This window comes from Protomyctophum parallelum (genome assembly GCF_964188405.1).
Source record: "Protomyctophum parallelum genome assembly, chromosome: 23".
NCBI classification, from domain to species: domain Eukaryota; kingdom Metazoa; phylum Chordata; class Actinopteri; order Myctophiformes; family Myctophidae; genus Protomyctophum; species Protomyctophum parallelum.
Window position 1 is genome coordinate 28,969,003 of NC_139715.1, and position 26,655 is coordinate 28,995,657.

General features: G+C 46.3%; 1 pseudogene across 1 annotated transcript in view; it reads right to left on the reverse strand.

Moving 5' to 3' along the window:
* Nucleotides 1–5,641: 5,641 nt before the first annotated feature.
* The window catches only part of LOC310853991 (cytidine and dCMP deaminase domain-containing protein 1-like), a 24,301-nt pseudogene continuing 3,287 nt past the window's right edge, over nt 5,642–26,655 (reverse strand). The window contains exons 3-12 of the transcript XR_014571114.1: nt 26,287–26,392; nt 25,371–25,547; nt 22,021–22,333; nt 18,877–19,086; nt 17,477–17,610; nt 12,536–12,585; nt 11,797–11,966; nt 10,958–11,147; nt 6,440–6,479; nt 5,642–6,282 (exon numbers count right to left, since the gene is read on the reverse strand). The product of XR_014571114.1 is annotated as a cytidine and dCMP deaminase domain-containing protein 1-like (transcript). The remainder of the gene's footprint in view (nt 6,283–6,439; nt 6,480–10,957; nt 11,148–11,796; nt 11,967–12,535; nt 12,586–17,476; nt 17,611–18,876; nt 19,087–22,020; nt 22,334–25,370; nt 25,548–26,286; nt 26,393–26,655) is intronic.

A 26,655-nucleotide genomic window follows, 5' to 3' on the forward strand; every position in this document is an offset into this window, starting at 1 on the left:
CTGAATGGGAGTGACAGTCCCATAGTAACAGTACCTCCCATTCACTCCCTCACTCCCATTCAGTCCCATTCACTCTGAATGGGAGTGAATGGGAGTGACAGTCCCATAGTAACAGTACCTACCATTCACTCCCTTTCACTCTGAATGGGAGTGAATGGGAGTGACAGTCCTATAGTAACAGTACCTCCCATTCACTCCAATTCAGTCCCATTCACTCCCCCATTCACTCCCATTCACTTTTATTCACTCCCATTCAGTCACATAATAACAGTACACCCCATTCACTCCCATTCAGTCCCATTCACTCCCATCGTGTCAGTCCCATAGTAACAGTACCTCCCATTCAGTTACATTCCCTCCCATTCACTCCCATAGTATCAGTCTCATAGTAACAATACCTCCCATTCACTCCCATGCACTCCCATAGTATCAGTCCCATAGTAACAGTACCTCCCTTTCACTCCCATTCAGTCCCATAGTATCAGTAACTCCCATTCACTCCCATAGTATCAGTCATATATTAACAGTACCTCCCTTTCACTCCCATTCAGTCCCATAGTATCAGTCCCATACAGTACCTCCCATTCACTCCCATTCAGTCCCATGCACTCCCATAGTATCAGTCCCATAACTAAAAAACGTTGCATGGATGCACCTGGGACGTATCCTCAGTGATTTATCCTGAGGTCAACGGGGTTCCAGGTCTCTCAACATCATACCCCTCACTCAGGCGACCCAGTCGGGGTTGATCAAGTCCCGACTTACGTCCCAGTAGCTATACCCTCAATCAGTCCCACTAGGGAAAAACCAGCGGCACACAATCCGTTGGAACTACTCCAGAACTACTCTGCCAGGGCTGGGAGGTACACTTCTGGCACATGGAGGGACTAGGCTCTGTGCGTTGTCTCCTGGCCGGGTACTGTTACCCATAGTAACAGTACCTCCCTTTCACTCCCATAGTATCAGTCCCATAGTAACAGTACCTCCCTTTCACTCCCATTCCGTCCCATTCTATCAGTCCCATAGTAACAGTACCTCCCATTCGGTCCCATTCACTCCCATTTTGAAAGGTGTGTTAAAATGGCCTAAGTCACATTTTATTATGACTTAGGCAAAATAATATGGCCTAAGTCTCCCTCTTGACATAGGCCATTGTTTTAATAGGGTGTAACAGGAAGGCCTTTTACATTAGGGCTCGGGTGATTTTACCAGAGGTGGCCAGCATCACCAGGTGGTGATTTAGGCCAAAAAAGCAATTTGGCAAAAAATGACTTAGGCAATTAGTTTAATAAGGTGACGATATTCAAAACAGTCAACAATCATGGTAGAAATCATGGTAAAGCACTATTTCGGGTAGCCACCATCTTGTAAATATGCACAATAAGGGTCCAGACACACCCAATAATAAAAATAGGTATTCCATTGAGTCTCTCATGGTCAGAAAACATGAAATAGACACTGATTGTGCGTTTCTAGCTCATCTGGTTCAGAAGTTAGAGCCAAACCTATTTTCTGGGTGCTAATATTGTGGCGGCCATATTGTGGCGGCCATATTGAATTTCATGGAAACCTTCAATACAAAATATGTTCATATTTATATCATTGATCAACCTGAGAAGTTTCGTGGATTTTGGTTTTGGTTTAAAATTTTGCCCTATTCACCCCCCATTATAACTAATAGGGGCCAATATTGCGGCGGCCATATTGGACTTCCAGCAAAAAATTGACCGGGTTGTCCATATAGGTTGTGATCCTATGGGGTCATAGATACTATTTCTGGTGGACAACCTTTGAGGTCATGGCAAATGCAGGTTTCCTAAAAAAAGGGTGGTTTGCCCCCTGGGTATCTCTATCCTGATTGGACGAAAGGCTGGGTCCCACAGCCAAAAACGAAACCTAAGGTTTTTTGAGTGAAATCACTGAATATATCTTTAAGTCAACTAAAATCTTATGGTATTTATAGTCACCTAAAACTATAGGCTAAAACCACATTTCAGATTACTAAAAATAAAAAAATATAAAACCAAATGGAATTTTATTCAAAAGACCATTTGCTGTCAAAATCAACATGTAACCTAACCTGATGGCAACATTTCAACACTAGACCTGGCCTTGCGCCCAGGATTACATTTGATAATTGGCACTGGGTGAAAAAACTGGGTTGCAAAATCATGGGATAAAAATTATAATTAAAAATATAATATGTCCCATGAATCACAGGGATATCCCTTTGGTTTAGTGGTTAAGATAGTGGACTTTCATGAGCCAAATGGAATTGGAGACACACTTATTCATTCTAACACGGTGGTTTAATGATACTATTAGACCCACAGGTTCGGTGGTAGCTCTCTAGGGAAATCAAGGAGAAAGCATGGACGGAGATGAGGTGACAATAACTAAAAGGTCTGTACAGCATGGAAGCATAAAGCTGCCACAATTCTAATCAAATGGCAAATACGAAAAGTCAATTGAAATAAGAGAAATGCCTTTTCATTTTCAGGTCATTAACGCATTTCTTGGGACAAAAATAAATCTAAAATGCAATAGCATTTACATTTAATCTACAGATGTGCTCATTCTATGACACAATTAAAATTATAAATAAAATATAATTTGAATTTCAAATTTTCAAAAAATGCCAGCAAATTAGTGACCATAATATGTAGTTAAACAACTAGTCAACTAGTCAACTAGTCAACTAGTACAAATGACTAGAAGTGAATGCCCTAACACACCCACACACACACACATACTGTACACACGCAACAAGTGGAGAGCGCATACAGACCGCTTGTTTCCCTCTACACCAAATATATTTTGCCAGAAAATAGCCTATCTACAAGCTCATGCCACACATCGCAATGCCACACGCTGTGAATTTAATATGGATGCTTAAATAGTTCTAATGTAAGATCAGGCTCAATAAATAAAGCTTAATAATTTGATTGGATTTAGCATGTAAAACGTTTTTGCAATGTATTAAGGACATTTCATCGAAACATTTTGTTAAATTAAACTTTTCAAATTTATTCCAGCATAATGCACATAAACAGTTACCTCTGGTTCATAGCTCTAATGCGTTTCATTTAGAGCTATGTTACTCTCAACTTCCGCCGCTCGCATGAATGCAGACCAGCCTCTACCCTTTGGCGTAAATAAAAATAACGCTTTTGCTACTCACCAAAACAAAGGCGAGTTGTGTCATTAGAAAGCCTACTTTCCTTAGTGGACGCACTCTGAGCCCCCCACCACACGTATAAACTGTACTTTTTGGCCAAAAGGGGATTTTGTTTCCACCGGAAAAAATATATTTTTAGTTACTCCGCTGCGCCCTCTACTGATATTGCCCAGAGAACTGCCTCATAGAGAATATTTTTCCTCCGGTGAAAAAAAAAATCCCTTTCTGGCCAAAGAGGAACCGTTTATACGTGTGGTGGGGGGCTCAGAGAGCGTCCACTAAGGAAAGTAGGCTTTCTAATGACACAACCCGCCTTTGTTTTGGTGAGTAGCAAAAACGTTATTTTTATTTACGCCAAAGAGGAGAGGCTGGTCTGATTTCGATTTGAGATTTAAAACTGAAAGTATATCCTTACTGCGCAGGGCAGAATCGTAGAAACAGTAGAAGGCTATGGACCAGAGCTAATAAACAGTGATGTAAACAGGAATCATACATATGACACATAACTGTAGGCCTATATAATACTAGTATGCAGAAGTTTACGTTTGCCCAAGACCAATTTAAACAAAGTAAGGTAAATTCCTAATAAATTATTTGCTACATTTTCAAAACTTTAAAAAACTAAAACGTTTTTCTTTTTTGGCAGAGCCAAGATGGTATACGCAATTCTGTTTTTAATCACCGGGGGGTCCCTGGGGGTCCCTGGAACATCCAGGGTGCCGGCCTGGTTCCGGCGAGCCGCCCCACGTCCAAAACGGTTGAGAAATTAGAGAGTTACTGTGTGGGGGTCCCCAGGGGGTCCCTCTACTGTACTGTACTGTCACACCTGAAATCATCATATATACAGTTATTATGTGTGTGTTAGGCTGTGCAACAGTGACACTTGGTTGTGAAAACCCAGCCAGGGACCCAGCCAGGGACCCAGGCAGGGACCCATCCAGGGACCCATCCAGGGAACCAGCCAGGGACCCAGCCAGGGACCCAGCCAGGGACCCACCCAGGGACCCAGGCAGGGACCCATCCAGGGACCCAGGCAGGGACCCAGGCAGGGACCCAGGCAGGGACCTAGCCAGGGACCCAGCCAGGGACCCACCCAGGGACCCACCCAGGGACCCAGGCAGGGACCCAGGCAGGGACCTAGCCAGGGACCCAGCCAGGGACCCACCCAGGGACCCACCCAGGGACCCATCCAGGGACCCATCCAGGGACCCAGCCAGGGACCCAGGCAGGGACCCATCCAGGGACCCAGCCAGGGACCCATCCAGGGAACCAGCCAGCAGGGACCCATCCAGGGACCCATCCAGGGACCCATCCAGGGACCCAGGCAGGGACCCAGGCAGGGACCTAGCCAGGGACCCAGCCAGGGACCCACCCAGGGACCCAGCCAGGGACCCATCCAGGGAACCAGCCAGCAGGGACCCATCCAGGGACCCATCCAGGGACCCATCCAGGGACCCAGCCAGGGACCCATCCAGGGACCCAGCCAGGGACCCAGCCAGGGACCCATCCAGGGACCCAGCCAGGGACCCATCCAGGGAACCAGCCAGGGACCCATCCAGGGACCCAGCCAGCAGGGACCCATCCAGGGACCCAGCCAGGGACCCATCCAGGGAACCAGCCAGGGAACCAGCCAGGGACCAACCCAGGGACCCATCCAGGGAACCAGCCAGCAGGGACCCATCCAGGGACCCAGGCAGGGACCAACCCAGGGACCCAGCCAGGGACCCACCCAGGGACCCATCCAGGGACCCATCCAGGGACCCAGCCAGGGACCAACCCAGGGACCCAGCCAGGGACCAACCCAGGGACCCAGGCAGGGACCAACCCAGGGACCCAGCCAGGGACCCAGCCAGGGACCCACCCAGGGACCCATCCAGGGACCCATCCAGGGAACCAGCCAGGGACCCAGCCAGGGACCCATCCAGGGAACCAGCCAGGGAACCAGCCAGGGACCCATCCAGGGACCCATCCAGGGAACCAGCCAGCAGGGACCCATCCAGGGACCCAGGCAGGGACCAACCCAGGGACCCAGTCAGGGACCCAGGCAGGGACCCATCCAGGGACCCATCCAGGGACCCATCCAGGGACCCATCCAGGGACCCAGTCAGGGACCAGTCCAGGGACCCAGTCAGGGACCAGTCCAGGGACCCAGTCAGGGACCAACCCAGGGACCCAGCCAGGGACCAACCCAGGGACCCAGCCAGGGACCAACCCAGGGACCCAGCCAGGGACCAACCCAGGGACCCATCCAGGGACCAACCCAGGGACCCAGCCAGGGACCCAGCCAGGGACCCAGCCAGGACGGACAAAGCTCCGTAATAGAGTTGCTGCACCACTAAAAAAAATATCCCCAAGAGAAACAGTCAGTCGGTGGTCAGGTGGGAGGGTGGAAAGTGTGTGTGATGAAATCACCTGTGTGAGTGGTGGTGTCATACTCACAGCCTGGTCTGTACAACACATGTTTATGTCAGCGGGACAGTGGCCTTGTGGTTAGAGTGTCCGCCCCGGAAACTGGGAGGTCGGGGTTCGATCCCCGGCCGGGTCAGACCAAAGACGGTAAAAATGGGACCCAATGCCTCCCTGCTTGGCACTCAGCATCAAAGGGTTGGATCGGGGGGGTCAAATCTATTAATCAAATGATTCCCGAGCGCGGCACGGCTGCGGCTCAACCGCTCCTAGAGATGGGTTAAATGCGGGAAAACAAATTTCACTGCGGTAACGTGTGTGACAAATCGTACGACTTTGACTTTTTAACATTTAAAATATATAGATTTTGTTTTAAATTACTTAAAAATATATTATACAATCTGCAGACACAAACGTTTCCTGAATATATCACTCTCTTCATGATTTCCTCATCCTTATATACAATATAGTGAATAAAATAAATGGTCCAACATGCACTGTGTGCTCCCCAACCGTGGGACGCACCGATCCGTATTCTCCATTACGACCCAACCGTGGGATGCACCCTGCATCCATTGACTTCCTTCACAGTTCTCCTTCCTCGGTGTCCCTCAGGGCTCTGTCACGGGAGCAACGCTTCTTGCTGCAAGACGGCTTCTCCTGTTCAGGCTGCCTGCCATGCTTCCTAACACAGCCATCTACGCACACGCACGCACGCACGCACGCACACACGCACACACACACACACACACACACGATAGCACGGTCCAATTGGTCCAGGACTCCAGGGAGTTCCAATTCAACAGAATAAAGGCAGGTTTGAATGTTTGACGAGAAAGATGAAGAATCACTTACTTGCAACTCCAAGGTAGGAGGAGGACAAAGCCTTCTGCCACTGTGAAGACATGAACCGCAGTGTCAGGGACCGGAGCTGTTGTCTTTTCTTATCCCATTCTGGGTCGGGAACCCCCTTTTTGGTGTTTTAAGCAGATATACAAGCGGTGGCGCGCTACGATACAGGTATTTCAGAAAACTGGAGGATTTAGAAGATAATTCTTTTTAATTTCGACGTCAGGCCTAAATGTCTTAATAAACCTTTATTTAATCCAGGCGACTCATTCAAAACTAGCCTACGCCTCCCAGCCATTGTAAAATACCCGGTAACCAGAGACGTCTCGTGGCTTATTGCTTAAATCCATACTCACTAAAACGTACAGAACACAGTCAGAATGGAACAGGTACTTCCACTAGTACTCACTATACTCAGTAAAACGTACAGAACACAGTCAGAATGGAACAGGTACTTCCACTAGTACTCACTATACTCACTACAACGTACAGAACACAGTCAGAATGGAACAGGTACTTCCACTAGTACTCACTATACTCACTACAACGTACAGAACACAGTCAGAATGGAACAGGTACTTCCACTAGTACTCACTAATACTCACTAAAACGTACAGAACACAGTCAGAATGGAACAGGTACTTCCACTAGTACTCACTAAAACGTACAGAACACAGTCAGAATGGAACAGGTACTTCCACTAGTACTCACTATACTCAGTAAAACGTACAGAACACAGTCAGAATGGAACAGGTACTTCCACTAGTACTCACTATACTCACTACAACGTACAGAACACAGTCAGAATGGAACAGGTACTTCCACTAGTACTCACTAAAACGTACAGAACACAGTCAGAATGGAACAGGTACTTCCACTAGTACTCACTATACTCAGTAAAACGTACAGAACACAGTCAGAATGGAACAGGTACTTCCACTAGTACTCACTATACTCACTACAACGTACAGAACACAGTCAGAATGGAACAGGTACTTCCACTAGTACTCACTATACTCACTAAAACGTACAGAACACAGTCAGAATGGAACAGGTACTTCCACTAGTACTCACTAGGGGTGCAACGGTTCAGTTAGACCTCGGTTCGGTTCGAACCTCGGTATGGGGGCCACGGTTTCGGTTCGGTTTCGGTACAGTAAAAAAAATGACACCCGTGTGAAGTGACCCCCAGGAACGCGCCCAGGGGGCCGGGCCGGTTCCGGCGAGCCGCCCCGTGTCCGAAACGGTTGAGAAATTACAGAGTTACTGTGTGCCGGTCCCTCTACTGTACCCTCTACTGTACTGTACTGTCACTGTACTGGCAGTGGCACACATGAAATCATCATATATACAGTTAATAATGTGCGTGTGTTAGGTTGCGCACAGGTGGTGAAAAACAACCATGCTGTTTTCATGCTCATACCCAGCCAGCCAGCCAGGCAGTGGCTTGCACCACTCAAAAAAGTTTATTTATAGCATTTTCTTTTCTTCTTTATTTTTTTTTGCATATATTATTTTATTAGGCATTTCTGCCTTTTCATTATTTTAAAGGGGGAAAAAAACTTATATTGCCATTTTAATGTGCCTCATCATTATTTTCAAGGGGAAAAAGAATGCACCTATGCGCTCACACGGGGCAGTAAGCAGTGCACATGAGGAGAGGAGAGTGGTGGAGGGGAGGGGAGGATTCACACAGTGAATGCGTCATGTACTCGTGTCGCACAGAAAAATACAAAAGTTTACAAGTCTACATGAGGATTTAAGGATATTATGCTTATATTATTAGAAGAAGGGCTTCTATCTACAGTCATGGATTGGACATTTAGTTGGGACTTTTCTGACGGAATTAATGTCCTGCTGCGGGTTGTTTTTGCTCTCACTCTCCCTCTTAATTAGCACTCAAACAGCGAGTGCAGATGCAGAATCAGATCTGAAAAAATTTACAAAGACCGTGCTTAGAAGCCTGTTGGCGCGAGGTTACTCCACTTGTGTGTCTCTGTGTATGACGATCAATAATTATTCCAAGAACGACGTTTAAAGACGAGGGCTGGAGTGGATTCTCCTCATCATGCCGTCTCTCTCTGTGTGTGTGTGTGTGTGTGTGTGTGTGTGTGTGTGTGGGGGGGTGTAGGGGGTGGGCCGACAGAGTGCTACACTTCTGTGACCGAAAGAGTGCTAGACTTCTTAGTAGGACGGTGTGTGACCGATAGAGTGCTAGACTTCTAAGTAGGCCGGTGTGTGACCGAGAAATACATTCTTCGCAGCTGTAAGAAATGAATTAATGCAAACCGAAATAGCGCGGTTCATTAGAGCGCATTGAACCGTGTATGCTGTACCGAACGGTTCGGTTTTAAACCGAAAACCGTTGTACCCCTAGTACTCACTACTCAGTAAAACGTACAGAACACAGTCAGAATGGAACAGGTACTTCCACTAGTACTCACTACTCAGTAAAACGTACAGAACACAGTCAGAATGGAACAGGTACTTCCACTAGTACTCACTATACTCACTAAAACGTACAGAACACAGTCAGAATGGAACAGGTACTTCCACTAGTACTCACTATACTCACTAAAACGTACAGAACACAGTCAGAATGGAACAGGTACTTCCACTAGTACTCACTATACTCAGTAAAACGTACAGAACACAGTCAGAATGGAACAGGTACTTCCACTAGTACTCACTACTCAGTAAAACGTACAGAACACAGTCAGAATGGAACAGGTACTTCCACTAGTACTCACTATACTCACTAAAAGGTACAGAACACAGTCAGAATGGAACAGGTACTTCCACTAGTACTCACTATAACGTACAGAACAGTCAGAATGGAACAGGTACTTCCACTAGTACTCACTACACTCACTAAAATGTACAGAACACAGTCAGAATGGAACAGGTACTTCCACTAGTACTCACTAAAACGTACAGAACACAGTCAGAATGGAACAGGTACTTCCACTAGTACTCACTATACTCACTATAACGTACAGAACACAGTCAGAATGGAACAGGTACTTCCACTAGTACTCACTATACTCAGTAAAACGTACAGAACACAGTCAGAATGGAACAGGTACTTCCACTAGTACTCACTATACTCACTAAAATGTACAGAACACAGTCAGAATGGAACAGGTACTTCCACTAGTACTCACTATACTCACTATAACGTACAGAACAGTCAGAATGGAACAGGTACTTCCACTAGTACTCACCATACTCACTAAAACGTACAGAACACAGTCAGAATGGAACAGGTACTTCCACTAGTACTCACTATACTCACTAAAACGTACAGAACACAGTCAGAATGGAACAGGTACTTCCACTAGTACTCACCATACTCACTATAACGTACAGAACACAGTCAGAATGGAACAGGTACTTCCACTAGTACTCACTATAACGTACAGAACACAGTCAGAATGGAACAGGTACTTCCACTAGTACTCACTATACTCACTACAACGTACAGAACACAGTCAGAATGGAACAGGTACTTCCACTAGTACTCACTATACTCACTAAAATGTACAGAACACAGTCAGAATGGAACAGGTACTTCCACTAGTACTCACTATACTCACTAAAATGTACAGAACACAGTCAGAATGGAACAGGTACTTCCACTAGTACTCACTATACTCACTATAACGTACAGAACAGTCAGAATGGAACAGGTACTTCCACTAGTACTCACCATACTCACTAAAACGTACAGAACACAGTCAGAATGGAACAGGTACTTCCACTAGTACTCACTATACTCACTAAAACGTACAGAACACAGTCAGAATGGAACAGGTACTTCCACTAGTACTCACCATACTCACTATAACGTACAGAACACAGTCAGAATGGAACAGGTACTTCCACTAGTACTCACTATAACGTACAGAACACAGTCAGAATGGAACAGGTACTTCCACTAGTACTCACTATACTCACTACAACGTACAGAACACAGTCAGAATGGAACAGGTACTTCCACTAGTACTCACTATACTCACTATAACGTACAGAACACAGTCAGAATGGAACAGGTACTTCCTAGGCATGTAACGATACACTCAACTCACGATACAAATCACGATATGAGGTTCACGATACGATTTTTCACGATATTTTCAACACAATGGTTTTCCAGACAAATTACCTTTTTTTTATTTTTATGATTTATCTTCCCCCCAAAGCTTTTTTCACAATTTTTATTTAACTACATTGCAAAGATAATTGCCTTCCTTGATGTATTAATGAGCAACAGTAACGACCATCACCTGGGCACAGTCACAGACACATATACAGATCCCCTCTCCAGGCCTCTACTGTCTCATTTCTCTCCAAAAGCATGTGAATATGATGGAATATGATTACAGCTGACATTTCTTATCACACACTAGCCCCCCCTAAAAAAGAAAAATCATTTTTTTTAAATAAATCGATACATATCGTCGGGATATAATATCGATCGTGATATACGATATATCGTTACATGCCACTTCCACTAGTACTCACTATGAACTTGCGGACTCCCTGGAGGCGGCCGAACCTCCGGTAGGAGATGTCTCCCTTGTCCTTCCCGCTGTCCTGGTCCGAGGTGTAGAGGTCCGTGACGCCCGCTCCCAGGATCAGGGGGACGCACTCGTCGCACGGACACTTGGTCACAAACATCAGGACGGGCTCCGCGGGCCTGATCTCCCTGCTCCTGAAACGACGCACACACTGGACAGCATGAAGTCCATTGAAGTCCACTTCCAAAACAAAACACACAGTCAGTCAGAGTTGCCTACAGCAGGGGTTCTCAACGTTTTTGGCTGTGGACCCCCTCTGGGGACCCCCGGAAATGCTTTGGCCATGTTTCGCGCCCCCCACCCCTGACTTACACACACAGTGTTACATTTATTTTCTAAACCACTTCAGATCTGAAGTATATAGACTTATATACCTCAGTATATAAGTATATACGTATATATACTTCAATATATAAGTACGGTATATAAGTATATATACTTCAGATCAAAACGCGTGATACCATGAGAGCTTGTTGATCTGCTATTTTGTTTCTATTAAACATAAATATCAAATATGTCAGACAAGGGGTATCAAATGCAGAGGCATGGCATATTTTGGACATACTTATTTCCAATGGTGATTAATCATGACTAATACATGTTTAAGCTGTGATTAATCTCTTAAAAATTTGTAATCATTTGACAGCCCTATAAAAAAAAACGGCTTGGGGATTGACCCCAACCCCCGTGCGAGTGCGTTTGAGCGTGCGTTTGAGCGTGCGTTTGAGCGTGTGTGCGTTTGAGCATGCGTGCGTGTGTGTGTGTGTGTGTGCGTGCTCTGACCTAAAGGTCAGTGCGTTCTGCTCCGCGTGGATCATGAAGCGGTATTTGCGTCTCTGGCGGTCCGGCTGCTTGTCGTCCATCTGAGGGTACTCTGCGTACTGCGAGCCCGCCGGGAAGGCGTTGTACCCGCAACCCAGCAGGGATAGGCCACCCGTCCCTCTGCACAGAGCCTACAGTAACAACACAACATTACATTAAACACTATCAGTGCCGGAAGTGCTTCAAAATAGGAGCTCTGGGTGGCCGGGGTTGTCTCAGCGCTTTTACTCTGAAAGCCATGACCCGGAAACAATCTACTAAAAAAAGTTGACTTTACATTGCTAGTTTACATTGTGATCATTTTAATTTATACGATATATGATCCAAAAAGCGTTCATATTTTGCGGGAGAGACGGATGAGGAGCAGAAATGAAGCGCCAGAAACATCGATCCGTTCATAACCATGGAGAGCGCCCTGGATTAGGAGATACGAGTCATTCTTTCCGCCGCGCTAACATGTGAGTCAACAGCAAGCTAATTTGAGCCCAGAGCGTTAGCATACAGCAGCCGAAAGGCGAACGGGCCAAAAAAAGAATAGGAAAAATTCTGAATATTCTTATCTCGCCCCGTATCATTGAGGATGCGACGTCTAAGGCTCAGCTCGTTTTTAATCCTTAAGACGCCCAGGGACGTCTTACATACATGTGTATGTGTTAATGTCACAAATAAACCAGTAACAAAAGCCAAGAGATGGACTCACCGCCGGGCCCTGGGTCCAGATGACGGCCCCCACGCCCACCTTGGGGTCCTCTGTGTGGAAGGAAAGACACCGTTTACCGTCAGGGACACGTTGGGGTTAGGGTTAGGGTTAGGACCTTGGGGTCCTCTGTGTGGAATGAAAGACCCTGTTTACCGTCAGGGACACGTTGGGGTTAGGGTTAGGGGTTAGGGTTAGGACCTTGGGGTCCTCTGTGTGGAAGGAAAGACCCTGTTTACCGTCAGGGACACGTTGGGGTTAGGGTTAGGGTTAGGGGTTAGGGTTAGGACCTTGGGGTCCTCTGTGTGGAAGGAAAGACCCTGTTTACCGTCAGGGACACGTTGGGGTTAGGGTTAGGGTTAGGGGTTAGGGTTAGGACCTTGGGGTCCTCTGTGTGGAATAGGGATGTCACGGTGTCCGGTGTTACCGGTGTTACCGGTGGGCGGGCACACCACCGAGTACTTTAATTGCGCACCGATTATACCGTTTATATAAAAAAAAATAAAAAAAAAAAGTAAAGTTAATTTGTATTTTTTATTTGCATTCATTCTATGTTGCACATTCTGTAAATTACTAAATTACGATAAACTAACTATCTTGTTATCGATGTTTAGTAGCCTAGTACAAAATAATGTGTCTTCAACTCTCCTCCGCCTGCTCTTCATAGAGGTAAATTGCAGCAGGCACTGAGTAAGCCTATCACAGAAGCCTATGACGAGAGTGGGGGGACTGGGGGAGGGTGAAAGAAGGCCGCATGCAGTTGAGTTGGTTTAGGACAGGTTACAGGAGAATACTACAAACAAACAAACATGGCGGAGGCTACGAGCGCGGCGGATTTGGTGGCAAAGCCCAAGGCAAAATCACTTGTTTGGCGTTATTTTGGTTTCATACCCAATGCTGATAGGGAACCTGAAAATCCCGACGAGGTTGTCTGCAAACTGTGCCTCGCTAAAGTGGCCGCTTCTGGAGGCAACACCTCTAATCTAAAGGCTCACCTGGTAGTGAAACACAAGACTGCGGCTGCAAAATTGGGTCTTGCTGCCCGGCGTAAAATCATGGCAGTTGCTTCACACACACAGCCGTCGATTGCTGGAGCAATAAAAACGAAATACAAGCAGGACAGTGTGCGGTGGAAGAGATGCACTGATGCCGTGACCAGGTACATATGCAAAGACATGGTGTCATTCAGGACAGTTGAAAAGAGAGCGTTCAGAGACATGTTGGCCACATTCGACTGCCAGTACCAGGTTCCAACAAGGAATTATTTTTCTGAAACCGCCGTCCCAAATGCCTACGAAAGTATTCGGAGTGAATTGAAGAATGTCATCACAACGGTTGATTACTATGCCCTCACCACCGACTTGTGGTCCAGCCCCAAAATGGCACCCTACATGTCTCTCACTTTTCATTACATCGACAAAGAGTGGAGCCTGGAAGCCAAATGTCTACAGACCAGCTTTTTGCCTGAGGACCACACTGCCGATAACTTAAAAGATGCTTTGCTGACTGCTCTGGAAGAATGGGGATTAAACATCGATAACTTGTCCTGTCTCACGACCGACAGCGGGGCAAACATAAAGGCCGCTGCTCGAAAGTTAGACGTGCCCTGGATGAGCTGCTTCGGGCACAACCTGAACCTCGCCGTGACCAACACAATCAGCAAGACTGAGAAAACCCGAACCGATCATGCCCTGGCTGTTTGTCGCAGAATCAATGGACTGTTCTCCCACAGCTGGAAAAGAAGACGCGATCTAAAAGCGGCGCAGAGAGAGCTTGGAATCGACGAGCACGAGCTAGTGACGGTACGTTTAATATAATTAATATTAGTTTGTAGTGTATTGAGGAAAGGACACATTATTTCCTACTGCTGGGGATGTTAAAGAATACTAATACATGAATATAATATGTAATAATATAAATAAATATAGGATAAGATGTATTTTATTGTAACACTTTATTTTTCATTGTGTATTTATAGGACTGTCCAACTCGGTGGGGCAGCAAGCAACAGATGATCGACAGAATGCTGGAACAGAGGCGGGCAATAAACAGAGTTCTTTCTGAAGATCGCAAAGCAGATGTAAGGATTGACTGGCAAACCCAGGAAGTATTGGAGTCTATGAACAAGGCGCTAAAGCCAGTGAGCGAGTTCACAGATGTTTTGTCCAGCGAGAATTGCATCACCGCCTCAGCCTTACTACCTGTGCTCGACCTGATCAGAGATGAGACGCTAGGCCCTAGTGATGACGACACCACACTGACAGCTTCGTTCAAAGCCGGAATCGTAACGATTTTGCAGGAAAAATACGAAGCTCCAACTCTACCCGAAAAAAGTCTGGACCTGCTGCGCAAGGCAACATTCATGGACCCACGCTACAAGGGTGACTATGATGCAAATGTGGAAGAGACCAAGATCGAGATAAAGGAAGAAGCCGTCGTCATCGGCCGCGAGAGAGCCCCTCCAGCGGTAGCAGACCCAGCCGTGAGTGGAGAGACTGGAGAGAGGGAGGAGGAGGGAGGTGAAGTCCCTGGCCCACAGCAGCAGCCCCCCGTGCCAAAAAAGAAAACTTTAGCGAGTTTATTCAAGCGAAGGGCAACTGCCACGACCACACCCGCGACAATTCCGGAAAAGGTGGATGCCGAGATGGCAAAATATTGCCAAGAATCACTCCTGGATCTAGAGGAGAACCCCCTCCTTTGGTGGAAAACAAATGAACACTCGTTTCCCCTGTTGGCAAACGTAGCCAGAAAATACCTGTGCATTTGTGCAACAAGCTGCGCATCAGAAAGGCTCTTCAGCACAGCGGGCAACATATGTACACCCATTAGATCTCTGCTGAGCCCACAAAAGGTAAACCAGTTAGTTTTCCTGGCAAAGAATATGTAGCGAAAATATAATTGGAAATATAGATCTGTTACTACTAGCCTACTGTTACTGTCTGCAGCCAATTAAGGCCAATGTTAGGCCTATGTGACGTTTTATTTGTGTATTTTATTTGTTTAAGTCTGGCAGTTTTTTATTTCAGTTTCTCATTTAATGACACTTTGATTTGGTCATTAAGAGTTGGCAGCTTAACTTAAATTGCACAGTATGCAGGCCGGTTGTTTAAGATGTGTATATGCGACACTGTGCGTGTGTGTTAGTTATGCAAGTCTGCTATTGCAGCATGTGAAATGTGAATGATGCGATTGCGATCGTGTATTCATGTCATTGTTAGCGGGGTTAACGACCGCTGTTTACAGTTTTGGATCAAAGAGGCTTTTTTGATCACTTGAAGTAACTTGTGTCACTTTATTAACAGTTTGCTCAGAGAGCAGAGGTACTACCGACTCCGAGTCCCGACTGTTATTCATGTAAAAAAAAAAAAGCACTGACGGAGAGCTACTACCGACTGTTCATGTTAAAAAAAAAGCACTGCAGTGAGAAATGTGTGCACTGTTTCATGGTTCATAACTTCATACAGGTTTCTTAATAAAACAATATGAACCAACCTATTTTGTATTTTTTCAAAGGGGAAGTATTTTAATGAATGAAATGCCATGATATATATATACATTACTAACGTCGATTAAGGTTTTGATGAGTGTGGTGAGGACTGAGGACATCTAGTGGTTGGAAACGGTGTTACCGGTATAACCGGTGTTAAAGCAAACGGTGAAAACGGTGTAGACATTCTTACACCGTGACAAGCCTAGTGTGGAATGAAAGACACCGTTTACCGCCAGGGACACGTTGGGGTTAGGGTTAGGGGTTAGGGATTAGGGTTAGGACCTTGGGGTCCTCTGTGTGGAATGAAAGACCCCGTTTACCGTGAGGGACACATTGGGGTTAGGGTTAGGGGTTAGGGTTAGGACCTTGGGGTCCTCTGTGTGGAATGAAAGACACCGTTTACTGTCAGGGACACGTTGACGTTTGACGTGAAACGCACTCATGTGGTCACATCCGCGCACGAGATCATCCTTATAGGCCTTTTTAACCCATTCTGGACGCGGGAACCCCTTTTGGTGTTTTAAGCGTTACGTTATACTTTAGCTGTTGAAAAATAGCAGATCAGGTGCACGGTGGCACAGTTGGTAGTGCTGTCGCCTCACAGCTAGAAGGGGACGCTGTGGGCACTGGCGGCGTGTTCCCTCCTCCGCGTCATCAGTGCCCATACCCGAGGCGGGGGTTGGCGAAAGGGCCTTTCTGTGTGGAGTTTGCATGTTCTCCCCGTGTCCCCTATATAGGGTAGATACCCTCACAAAAAAACATGCAGTAATCCTGGTCTCTAAAACTACCTCCCCCTGGCCAGCCGGGGCGCCTGATGGAGGGGAAAGGAACTGGTCGGAATAACGTGTCCCTTCCACGCTTTACGTCCGGGGAAATTCCCCTCTGTCAGGTGAAAAGAAGCAGCTTGGACTCCTCATGCATAGAAGGAGGCATGAGGTCAGTCCGCTGCCCCCCCAGGTTGGCAGAGGAAGTGTAGCGCCCAGGATTACATTAGATAATTGGCACTGGGTGAAAAGAAAACTGGGTTACAAAATCGTGGGATAAAAATTAAGTAAAAAAAAAAAAAAAGAATTGCAGATCTACAAGCTTGTAGATCTGCTATATATATATCTTTTTTTTTTTTTTTTTTTTCTTAAAACACCAAAAGGGGTTCCCGCCCAGAATGGGTTAACACGTTGTTTGCTAAAGACGTCCACAGACGTCTTATCAAATGAAACAGGGTTAAAAGGTGCTAAGGACGGCTGGAGCATTTTTTTATCGATATGAGACCTTACGCTGCATCGCGGTTACAAGATTAACGCTTCTGGAGAGAAATAACTTTATGTAGAAACGGGCGATTCTGCTTCCTGCTTTTTGGGGAACAGAAGAGTGAAGAGTGAGTGCTTCAAAAATAAAAGCTCCCTCATAATGGCTGGCGCTCTAGCGCCATTATTGTGAAGGATTCAGTGGCCTACCTGTCCTATAGGACAGCAGTCTGGCCTGGATGATGCAGTGTCGGGCCACTTCCTGGGACACGCCCTCGTGGGGCGGAGTCACGGAGGAGGCATGCGGTGTGGGAGTGGCTATCTCCGCGCTGGAACACCGTTCACTAGGAGACAGAAACGACACCAAAAATTAACAGAAAAATCACACCTGTGTGAAGTGAGTGGTGCAACTCTGTGTGGGGGTCCCCGGAAGTTCCAGAACTCCAGGGGGCCGGGCCGATTCCTGGAGAGCCGCCCCACGTCCGAAGCGGTTGAGAAATGACAGAGTTACCGTGTGGGGGTCCCTCTACTGTACCCACTACTGTACTGCACTGTCACTGTACTAGCACACCCGAAATCATCATATATACAGATATCGTATATCGATATATATCGACATTAATCCCGACGATATGAATCGATTCATTGAAAAAAATGAAGGGGGGCTAGTGTGTGATGTGAAATGTGAGCTTTAGTCATATTCCATCATATTCAAGTGCTTTTGTAGATAAATGATAGTCACTTTCAGTAGTAGAGCACTGTAGAGGGGAGCTGTGTGTGTCTGTGACTGTAGAGGGGAGCTGTGTGTGTCTGTGACTGTAGAGGGGAGCTGTGTGTGTCTGTGACTGTAGAGGGGAGCTGTCTGTGTCTGTGACTGTAGAGGGGAGCTGTGTGTGTCTGTGACTGTAGAGGGGAGCTGTGTGTGTCTGTGACTGTAGAGGGGAGCTGTGTGTGTCTGTGACTGTAGAGGGGAGCTGTGTGTGTCTGTGACTGTAGAGGGGAGCTGTGTGTGTCTGTGACTGTAGAGGGGAGCTGTCTGTGTCTGTGACTGTAGAGGGGAGCTGTGTGTGTCTGTGACTGTAGAGGGGAGCTGTGTGTGTCTGTGACTGTAGAGGGGAGCTGTGTGTGTCTGTGACTGTAGAGGGGAGCTGTGTGTGTCTGTGCCCAGGTGATGATGGTCGTTGATGCTCATCAAGGAAGGCAATTATGTTTCTGCACTGTCAAAAGTAATGCTACTTCTTTTGCAATGTAGTTAAATAAAAAAATCTCAGGGGGGGAAGATAAATTATATAAAATTAAAAAAACTGATTTTATTCTTTAAAATATATATTCTTTTTAATATCGTGAAAAATCGTATCGTGAACCTCATATCGTGATACGAATCGTATCGTGAGTTGAGTGAATCGTTACATGCCTACTAATGAGTGTCAATTTGGGGGTCCTTGACATGAAAAGGTTTGAGAACCACTGTCACAGTGCAGTGTGTTGGTGGAACCAACCTGTCATAGAAGCCGTGGTGCATCAGGGGAACCCCCACGGCCACATACGCCACCAGAGGGACCCCCGCGGCCACATGCGCCATCAGAGGGACCCCCAGGGGTGGAACCAACCTGTCATAGAAGCCGTGGTGAAGCAGGGGGACCCCCGCGGCCACGGACGCCAGCACCCCCAGCAGCTCCCTCATGTTGTCTCGGAGGCTGGAGAAGCACGGCTCCGTGCAGAACGTCTCCAGGCGCATGGCGGACAGAACCGCTCCATGGCCGCGCTCCGAGACCACCAGGAAACGCCTGGAGAACTCCTCCAGGTGACTCCTCCGCTGTCTGAGGAGGAGGAGGAGAGGAGGAGGGGGGGGGGGGAGGAGGAGGATGAGGATGAGAGGGAGGAGGTGGAGGAGGATGAGAGGGAGGAGGAGGAGAGGATTATGAGAAGAAGAAGAAGAAGAAGAAGAAGAAGAAGGAGAAGGAGAAGGAGAAGGAGAAGGAGAAGGAGAAGGAGAAGGAGAAGGAGAAGGAGAAGGAGAAGAAGAAGAAGAAGAAGAAGAAGAAGAAGAAGAAGAAGAAGAAGAAGAAGAAGAAGAATACATTTGCACGGAGTAACCTCATCGAGACCATATTCTACCAAAATGTCTTCTAAATCATGACGGTTTTATGAAGAAAAAGAAACCCCCAGTATTGTCTGTAATTTTGGCCACGGACCCTAGCCTGGTAGAACCACTCCCCCTGCTGGACCACATTTGCATTCTGCCATCTAAGGGTGAGTCTGGGTAGCCTGCTTAATAAACGATGTTGTGCGATATTAGTCCCGGTTTATTAACCAGGCTAGACTCTGGGATCTCTCAGGCAGAGACATGTACTCCAGACCAATTCTGGCCGGAGCGATATGCGGCTGTATGAGGCCGCTAGAGGCAGGACTTATGACATATTGAAGCACTGCCACAGCGCAATGTAAACACAACCTAACAAGACTACAACTAGTCTAGTCTACAAAATCGGTTTATAGTCGATTAGTCGGCGGTAAAATGTGACCGGGGACAGTGGTTTAATATACAAGGGGGCCATGGTCATTTTTCAGTTCTTTACATATTATGAAACTGCACACTGTTACCTTTCATATGATGTATTGCTTATTGAAATTGGGGGGGAAATGAAGAAGATATGACCATTGAAACTTGTTGAACTGGAAACCCCAAAGTACAGAACCATTAGTCAACCAGCAGTGTTGCCATGTCTGCTTATTATAATTAGTTGGCCTTGTTTCTAAAGAAAAATAATGCATATATTTTTTCCATCCAATCAAGCATTAAAACATCGTGTTCTGAAACAGCCAGCGAGTGAAGGATTAACTGCAAAACTGAGCCGGTGAATGAAGACCGAGTGGAATAGTAAGAGAGTGGCGACACACTTTGATCTCACCGCAAAGCGGGTACCTATGGGGGATAGTTCCAAACATTGGAACTATCCCATTGAGATAGAATGAGCACTTCCGCATTCCATTGTTACAGTGGGAGTCAACGCAAGTGTCGCCACTCTCTTACTAGATTACGCTGAATGCCGCTCTGATTGGCCGAAATTAGCTCAGCTGTTTCAAGTCAAAGTTGCAAGTCCACAATGACTCAAGGATGGACGCGTTGTGAGCTTGTAGATCTGCATTTTTTTAAGCTCAAGACCTTTCTACAGAGCAGCATAGCATGTTACGTTGTTCACAATGTTTGTTCAGTTGGAGAGTGGAGACTGGAGTGGGGAGGAGGAGGAATGAACGATGCAATGTTTTTCATACAACCCTATAAATGTTCAACAACAAGTTACAACCACAGTTCCTTTGGTTTTTAGAAGGAGCTACAAGCTAGGAGGAGGGTATGATTACATACTAGGTTTGCTAGCTAGCAGGCTGCCAGGCTATGAATCGGATGATCAACTACTTAACTCCATCGCGACTATTATAACTATGATCGTGCGGCATAGCGGTTTGTTTTTAATAATGCCGCACGCCTGCACTTTTGTTGGATAAGCATGAAGAAACATGAAATCACGGCAAGAGCTACTGTAGTTTGACTGTCACCAAACTGGATAATATTGGGCAGATTGAGGAGGAACTCCTGCTATACTTTACTGTACCGGACGACACGACGACACGTCTCCAATCTAACTTGTTGAACAAACTACAGTAATAAACTCACCAATGGTATTTACACACTGTAGTTGTCCCCATTGAGCGTATGAGCCTATGAGGCATATCGCATATGCTTTTCCCAAAGAAAATCTGTCTTGAATGCTGCTAGTGCCACCGCCGGTCCGCCGCCCACCGCACCTACACGAGTGAGGGTGACGGCAAAACCCACGTACAGTAGGCTTGTTTGTATATGATATGAAAACAATCAGCCAGGAATGGATTAGTACTGAAGTTGGCGAACTACCAACAAAACAACACAGCTCACAGCTGCATGTCTGCTGTAGAAAAGCAAAAAGAAAAGAAAATCATAAAAAATATTAAAATTAATATTAACGATTACTCGATTTTTTATTTACAGTGTCGACTACCGTTTTGCTAGTCGACTAGTCGAATAATCGATTTTTATGTTAATGCCCTACATCATACTACAGTCACACAGAAGTAGCTCAAGCTTGTGAGCTTGTAGATCTGCTATTTTTTTAAGCTTGTGAGCTTTTAGATCTGCTATTTTTTTAAAGCTTGTGAGCTTGTAGATCTGCTATTTTTTTAAGCCTGTGAGCTTGTAGATCTGCTATTTTTTAATTAAGCTTGTGAGCTTGTAGATCTGCTGTTTGAATCTTGTGAGCTTGTAGATCTGCTATGTTTGAAGATTGTATTTTCATCAGCTTGCAGAGCTGATCAATAATCAGTCACGTGATCTAGTAGCTGTAGTGGCCGGAATTTCATGATTGGCTGGCCTCTTATCCAATGGGAGACTAGCCCTATATGGCCAATGGGACACTAAGCCCCATGGCCAATGGGACACTAAATTGAAGGCAGATCAAAAGGTTTAGATAGAACTTTTAATGTGAAGGCAGATCAAAAGGCTCAGATAGGACTTTTAATGTGAAGGCAGATCAAAAGGCTCAGATAGGACTTTTAATGTGAAGGCAGATCAAAAGGCTCAGATAGGACTTTTAATGTGAAGGCAGATCAAAAGGCTCAGATAGGACTTTTAATGTGAAGGCAGATCAAAAGGCTCAGATAGGACTTTTAATGTGAAGGCAGATCAAAAGGCTCAGATAGGACTTTTAATGTGAAGGCACCTGAAGAAGAGCTCCGCGGCGTCCAGCCCCGGTTCGTCATCTCGGAGCCGCTCCATGAAGTCGCTCCCCCTGCTGGTCAGCTCTATGAACTGCGGCAGGCCGGCGGCCAGCGGCTGCAGCACCACGCAGAGCCGCGGCCGGCTGTTGGACTTCAGCCTCTCTGCCGCCACCGCGTCCAGCAAGGCCTCCTGGGAAATGGAGTCTTCATCACCGCCGCCGCCGCCGGCTTCTGCATTCTGGGAGGTGTCGGCGGCCGACCTCAGGAGGCTGACCTCGGAGTCCCCGGGCCAAAACGCCACCTGACTGACCCCCGCTGGACGGGAGGGGGATGACAGGAAGAACAACCACATGATCAGTATTCACTCAGCTATACACTGACACGAAACAAGACAGGAACGCCCAAAAACGTCACAGCCGGTTTTTTAACAAGACAGGAACGCCCAAAAACATCACATCCGGTGTTTTACCCCGGGCAGAATTTTCTATGGCTGCCAATGCAACTTTTTCCAATCCTTAATCACATACGGCAAACACCTATGCCGATAATATCTAACTTGCGGAGGTAACGTGCCTTGTCCGCGGGCAACAGATCTTTCAACGTATGGCATTGCAAATAAGTTAGATAATCGCTACTCTGCGCAATATTGTTTTGAAAATGCCGCAAATTGCATTGCAGTGAACGAGAGCAAATCACAAATCTTACCCCGGGGGGTGGGCGGAGCCGCGGAGTCGCAGCTGACGCCCCTCCCTCCGCTCTGATGACGCGTTGTTATGTCAATGTATAGAGCGTCGCAGTCCCGCCCTCTTTCATGACGACGCCAGGCCCAGTCCCGCCCCCCTTTCATGACAACACCAGGCCCAGTCCCGCCCCCTTTCATGACAACATCAGGCCCAGTCCCACCCCCCTTTCATGACAACATCAGGCCCAGTCCCGCCCCCTTTCATGACAACACCAGGCCCAGTCCTGCCCCCTTTCATGACAACACCAGGCCCAGTCCCACCCTCTTTCATGACGACGCCAGGCCCAGTCCCGCCCCCTTTCATGACAACACCAGGCCCAGTCCTGCCCCCTTTCATGACGACACCAGGCCCAGTCCCGCCCTCTTTCATGACGACACCAGGCCCAGTCCTGCCCCCTTTCATGACGACACCAGGCCCAGTCCCGCCCCCTTTCATGACGACACCAGGCCCAGTCCCACCCCCCTTTCATGACGACACCAGGCCCAGTCCCGCCCCCTTTCATGACGACGCCAGGCCCAGTCCCGCCCCCTTTCATGACGACGCCAGGCCCAGTCCCGCCCCCTTTCATGACGACGCCAGGCCCAGTCCCGCCCCCTTTCATGACGACGCCAGGCCCAGTCCCGCCCCCTTTCATGACGACGCCAGGCCCAGTCCCGCCCCCTTTCATGACGACGCCAGGCCCAGTCCCGCCCCCTTTCATGACGACGCCAGGCCCAGACCCACCCCCCTTTCATGACGACGTCAGGCCCCGGAAATGACAACAAACATTGTGTTTAAAGGACAACTTTGTTTTTTTTTGTTTCCAAAGTTCATGTTTTTTAGGTTGTTATTACAGGAAGTAAAAGATGAGTGTTGTTTTTCATCTGCTGCTTTCTTTAGTTTTAGCGATTTTAGCTGTTGTTGACAGGGATGGGGGGGGCGGGGGCATTCGAACATGGGGCTAAATATGCATTTTTTTAAACAAAAATGCAGAGCATTTTCTTTATTATTATTTACTATAGTCCTACTAGACCCCAGGAAATTACATCTGGCCACAACAGATCACAGGATACTGAATGTGAAGTATCCTGTATCTTATGTAAACTAAACCAGGCCATACATCAAGGTATAATCAATCAATCAGCTAAAATCATGGTTGTAAACCAAGGCATAATAATTATATAAATAATTAGGCATAATTAGGCCGGTCACAATTATTATACGATCGTCTGATCACAATAATTTGAGATAATCAAAGTCATATTTTGCATAATCGTCAATCGTTTCACGTTGAGAAATGTCCAAACATTTTCAAATATAGCGGATCTACAAGCTCACAACACATCACTCGGTGACATGTTGTTAAGCTGGTAGATCAACTATTTTGGAAATTTATTTTGGAAAGAAAGAAATGATTGTGTGAAAGTGATTGTTTTTTGTTTTGATAAGTATGTCACATCTGCTCTCTGCAATCTGTGATTACGAAGCCTAGAAGCCAAACAGAAAATACTAATTGTAACGTTCCACTGTTCAATGTAAAATAAAACCACACACAATTAAGCTGGTAGATCAACTATTTTGTAAATTTCTTTTGGAAAGAAAGAAATGATTGTGTGAAAGTGATTGTTTTTTGCATAAGTTATGTCACATCTGCTCTCTGCAATCTGTGATTACGAAGCCTAGAAGCCAAACAGAAATACTAATTGTAACGTTCCTCTGTTCAATGTAAAATAAAACCCACACACAATTAACCCATTCTGACCTGAGATCAGATTCATACGAGGTTTCCACTGGACACACACTGGTCTGATTAACCCATTCTGACCTGAGATCAGATTCTAAAAATGTCAGTCGTTCTTCGATTATTCAAAAATAGCAGACCTACAAGCTCGTATCGCGCCACTCGGGTGGCGCGATATGTGCTTGTAGATCTGCTATTTTTCAATAGCTAAAGCATAACATGATGCTAACACCAAAATGGGTGCCTGGTCAGAATGGGTTAAATCTTTAAATCACAATTAGTTGTCTGACAACTAATCATCAGCTTAACCCATTTATAGGATTGAGACCAGATTCTACTGAATTCTACTAAATCATGACAGTTTTCTGGAAAAAACCTCATGTTTCTATATTCTGTGGTTCTCAAACTATTTCATGTCAAAGAGCCCCAAAACGTACTGTATATACAGTATGTAATTGACCACCTACCCCCCCCCCCCATCTGAAAACATGTTGTTCCAGGGACCCGCCTCCCAGAAAGCAAAGATTTGAGTTAAGAAAACGCTCACCGTGAAAAAATATATATTAAAAGATTTGCGACACAATTTTGTACGATTTCCAAAACAGCCGAGTGCCGCACTACGAGCTTGTAGATCTGCTATTTTGCAATAGCTAAAGTACAACATAATGCTTAAAACACCAAAAGGGGTTCCCGTCCAGAATGGGATAAATACTCCATCAATACATCCTCCATCCCTTCATCCATCCCTCCATCCCACCCTCCCTCTCTCCCTCTCTCCCTCCCTCCATCCCTCCCTCCCTCCCTCCCTCCATCCCTTCATCCATCCCCTCCATCCCTTCATCCATCCATCCCTCCCTACCTCCCTCTCTCTCCCTCCCTCCCTCCTCACCATTGATGATCATCTTGAGGCAGGTGCAGCATGGTCGTCTGGAGAAGAACAGGTGACATCCGACAGCGAGGCGCCGTGCGTGATGACCACCGCCTGTCCGGCGTGGAGCTCTGGCCCCGAGCGGTGGAGCCCCAAAACCTTACCGTCCCGAACCACCACCGCGCCGGTCACACGCACCTGCAACGCAGCGCCACGCACACACATTTTACAATAGGGGCCTTTCTCAGGCCCCACCCCTCTCCCATGTGTTTGGTTTCCAAGATGGCCGCAGCACCAGGAGGGTGTGGGGCGGAGGTGAGTGGGTGGGGTCGACATGACCAGTAAAAACCACATTGAGACTGAAGTCTCTTTTACAAGAGTGAACTGGCCAAGACAAGAGGCAAAATAAGTGGCACAGCTCTGCCAATAACAAAAAAAGTACACAACAAAAAACAGGACAGACATACAATGCTCATAAATACAGTACCCACTACCGAAGAAGCTCAAAGGGAGAACAGGAACGTTTAGTAACGTGACTAATAAATAGAAACTAAGCAACGGAAATTGCTAGTAGACTAAAAAGCAAGCAGACATTTGCTATACGTCAAAGCTGGAGCAGTGTATGGTTAAGTGTGCCCATGGCAATCCTTTTAAAGCCATAATCAAGCTGCGACAGGAAGAGGCCTGTAAGTAGCATTTTGCGAGAAGCATTAGAAAAGCAGGACTTCAATATGGTAATTACAGTGTCGTTGTGGCCTAGATGTGACCTATGGTATAGGACGATAGGTAGGTAGGTAGGTAGGTACAGTAGGTAGATAGATAGATAGATAGATAGATAGATAGATAGATAGATAGATAGATAGATAGATAGATAGATAGATAGATAGATAGATAGATAGATAGATAGATAGATAGATAGATATTTTAGGGTTGTTACGGTGTGATTGTATCCAGCTGTGTCGTCTGCCTCCTCGGAGGGAAAAGCTCCATCCACAAGCTGAGCAGAGTGAACAGGTTGACCTTGGATAACCTGGGAGCACAACCTAAGATAAGATAAGACATTATTAACCTAAGATAAGATATTATAAACCTAAGATAATAGTTCCATACATAAATATTAACCTGGGAGCACAACCTCAGACTAGAACTGCACTCTGTCGAGTGTTGTTTTTGGCAGCAAATTTCTATTTTAGTTTTAGTCATAGTCTCTTGAATATTTTTCATATAGTTTCAGTCACATTTTTGAATGTTTTAGTGTTAGTCTATTTTTAGTCGACTAAATATCATACGATTTTAGTCGACTAAA